The sequence below is a fragment of the Scylla paramamosain genome, unplaced genomic scaffold, assembly GCF_035594125.1.
Source record: "Scylla paramamosain isolate STU-SP2022 unplaced genomic scaffold, ASM3559412v1 Contig19, whole genome shotgun sequence".
Lineage (NCBI taxonomy): Eukaryota > Metazoa > Arthropoda > Malacostraca > Decapoda > Portunidae > Scylla > Scylla paramamosain.
Window position 1 is genome coordinate 130,001 of NW_026973684.1, and position 3,647 is coordinate 133,647.

The 3,647-nt window shown below is 39.0% G+C and overlaps 1 protein-coding gene across 2 annotated transcripts in view; it reads right to left on the reverse strand.

Moving 5' to 3' along the window:
* The window catches only part of LOC135097431 (cadherin-23-like), a 42,998-nt gene extending 39,774 nt beyond the window's left edge, over positions 1–3,224 (reverse strand). The window contains exon 1 of one of the 2 annotated variants that reach the window (XM_063999335.1): positions 3,138–3,224. The gene's annotated coding sequence lies outside the window, so the exon portion shown is untranslated. The remainder of the gene's footprint in view (positions 1–3,137) is intronic. The other variant, XM_063999336.1, reaches the window with a different exon arrangement.
* Positions 3,225–3,647: the final 423 nt, after the last annotated feature.

A 3,647-nucleotide genomic window follows, 5' to 3' on the forward strand; every position in this document is an offset into this window, starting at 1 on the left:
TATCTGGCAAAATCTCATTAATCTGTCACTATATCTAGCCAAACACGGTTCTAATCTAACGTTCGTAAGCTCCGTGACGATATATGGACGTATCCAAGCCACACAGTAAATGATATAACGAAATATTGATGAAAAATAAAAAAAATCCTATTATTTCATATAACTCAATATTTCACGGTCTTAATTAAACCAAACCTCCCTGAGTATAGTGCACACACACTCCTGGATAACATTTATATACGCTTAAACCTCCACAGGGAATTTTAAAGGCAGAATTTTTTGTTATCATATCGTAATGGGTAGCAAGTCACTCCGGCCCCTAGTTTTTCCGGCCCCGGTCACTCCGGCCCCTAGTTTTTCCGGCCCCGGTCACTCCGGCCCCTAGTTTTTCCGGCCCCGGTCACTCCGGCCTCCCCCGCGTTCGACCCAGGTCACTCCGGCCTCCCTGGCGGCACGCACGTGTGTAAAGTTAGCAATATAATTATATTGTTGGGTTGTTTGAGTGTGTGTGTGTGTGTGTGTGTGTGTGTATTTACCTAGTTGTAGTTTACTTTTTAACAACTTTTATTGTACATTTGTAATGTCTATGGAGGCTAGAGCGCCATTCTCTGGCGGAATGAAGCCATATATATGCAATAAACAATAAATAAAACACCTACTCTTATCACGTATGTCCTATAGTCTCTCTCTCTCTCTCTCTCTCTCTCTCTCTCTCTCTCTCTCTCATCCACTTCATTTTGCAGCAATTCTTTTTTTGAAAAGTAGCATTTGTGTATAATTTAACTGAACCCTTGGTGGACAGAAGGGTGTTGCCTTAATTATCACTTTTCGGATTATTTACGAAGTATAAATACTCTTCAACTCCTACGCACAATATGAATATGGGCCAATAAGAAAAAGAAAGGTCTGGTAAAAGGTGGGTCAAGTCACAACAACCTGACATTCTCTCTCTCTCTCTCTCTCTCTCTCTCTCTCTCTCTCTCTCTCTCTCTCTCTCTCTCTCTCTCTCTCTCTCATTTCCTCCATAATAATATTAATAATGATAATAACGATTATGATAGTGGAGGTAGAAACTTACTACTACTACTACTACTACTACCATACTGCTACTACAAAACATACTAGCTATATGAGTTTGCGTAATAGATAATAGTCGTTAACGGTGTCTCCTTCCTCGGAGTTGAGGTACCGAGGTTTTCGAAACACAAAACGACTTTTCTTGTTTCGAACACAAAACGACTTTTCTTGACCGTGCCATGAGGCAGACAGAAGGAAGTGATAATGCTTTTGTAAATCCAGTCTATTTATCTCGTAATGTTAACCGTATAAGACAGAAAGATAGACCTGTTGAACCTAATTCATTGGATTTTGAATTGGTAGTTGATCACATTCCGAATGAATTCCTCCAGAAAGATATTATTCTAGATGATGCAAGACACTTAGTATTTGCCACTGCAGACCAACTTGCCTTGTTGAAGAAGGCAAGGACATGGTATTTAGATGCCACATTTCGTGTAGTACGAGCCCCGTTTCAACAGCTATTTGGAGTCCATGCCTTCGTTAAGGGAAGCGAAGGTAATGTAAAACAAGTCCCCTTAGCTTTCATCCTTATGTCAGGGAAAAGAAAGAGAGACTACAGAAAGGTATTGAATTCTATTTTAGCAATAATTCAGGAGTGTAAAGTGGAAAAGATCGTGATGGACTTCGAAATGGCTTTGTGGTCAGTAGTCAGGAAATTATTTCCAGTTGCAAAGTTGCAAGGCTGTGCATTTCATTGGAATCAGGCAGTCTGGAGGAAGATTCAGGCGTTAGGATTGGCGGTTCCATACTTGAATCATCGTCCCACTCAAGATTACCTAAAACAGTTAATGGCTCTTCCCTTTCTCCCACATGAACATATTACATCAACATTTGATCACCTTGAATCACGCCTTCCTGCTGGCCCAATTAAAGATTTAACAACGTACATGAGAGAAACATGGATAAGTGGGTTTTGGTCACCAAGTGAATGGACAGTGTTTGGCCAGAGCATTCGCACGAATAATGATGTAGAAGGTTATCATAGACGTTTGAATGGTAGTGCAGGCTCTTCCCATATTCCTTTTTATGTGCTGGTTCCCTTACTTTTCAAAGAAGCCAAAAATGTACAGGTCCAAGTGCGTCTGGTCAAGGACGGAAAACTTGCTCGTTGTCAGAGACGAAAATACCGATCTCTACAGGGACGAATATTTTCACTATGGAACAAGTATGAACAACATGACCTCACCACTGACCAATTATTAAAAGCATGTTCCAGGCTAAGCGGACCCAGTGTTTAGTTTGTAATATAATCTTGTTTTTTTTTTACTCAGACGCATACTTTTGTATACATAAATATTTTAGTATCAGTAGACTGCCTGAATTGTTTTTTACTTTTAGACACATACTTTTGTATACAGAAATATTTTAGTATCAGTAGACTGCCTGATAAAGCCAGTCAGCGCTCCCATGTTGTGGTCAGGGTGTGGTGAGCATTGTTTGGTTATTTTTGTTATTATATATTCTTTCAAGGTTACATAGTATTACATAGTTATTGTGTATGTGTATGACTATACTGCGTAATTATTTAATAAAAGAGAGAGCCTGTTACTATATATTCTTTCTAGATAACTTAGTATAATTAGTGGGCCGGAGTGACTAGGGTGGTAGGCCGGAGTGACTAGGGTGGTAGGCCGGAGTGACTAGGGTTGGGGGCCGCAGTGACTGAGGGCCGGTGTAACTAGGGGCCGGAGTGACTGTAAACCATCGTAATGTACCTCAGCGTCACCTCACCAGGCAGGGTTTTCATGGCACCAGCTGTTGCACTATATCTCAATATTTCACGGTTCTAACTCGTCCTTACCTGGTCAAATATAACATTTATAGCACCAAGGACAAAATATCAGTGAAGTAACACCGCAAGTGATCTACAAATATCACAAATTAAGTGTTAATAAGAGCACCACGGACAAACAGCGGACATGACCCAGCTGACCTAACCCTTCATCTGAACATCGATCATATTTCCAGTCTCCGCTTATTTATATGACACCCACTTCGTTACATGGCGCTAAAGGTCTTGGCAAGGTTACCTGTTGATCATATATCTTATAAATTACCTGGTTATGGTCGTGAAGGCTGAAGTAATGTGAACACTTCTGCAACTCTCCACCGTCTGTCCACAAAATGGCCGAGGTAGGGGGAGGAGCACTATGAGGATCCGTTGTATTGAGAGAATTCTAATATTTCTTTTATTTCCGAGTCTAAGTTAGATTTTATGATTTCTAAAAATGTTGAATTGTTTTTAAAGAGGTTTTTTTTTGAGAGGCCCTTACAATACCATATATTTGGGTTTTTTTCTAATTTATATAAGGTCAAGTCATGTATAAATAACAAGTGAAAATTATCGATTGCCTCCATTTCCATATATTGTTAAAATACCTTAATTAACATAATAACACAAAAAACTTGTAATAACCCATACTAAAAAGTCGATTCTGATTTAGAGCCGAAAAGTAAACAAATTCAAAAATGCCAACTGAGAAATTTGACACTATATATTTCTAAAAGCTTAAAAAAGAATAATCTAATACAAAAAAAAACGATAAAATATTAAATATATCTAAAAA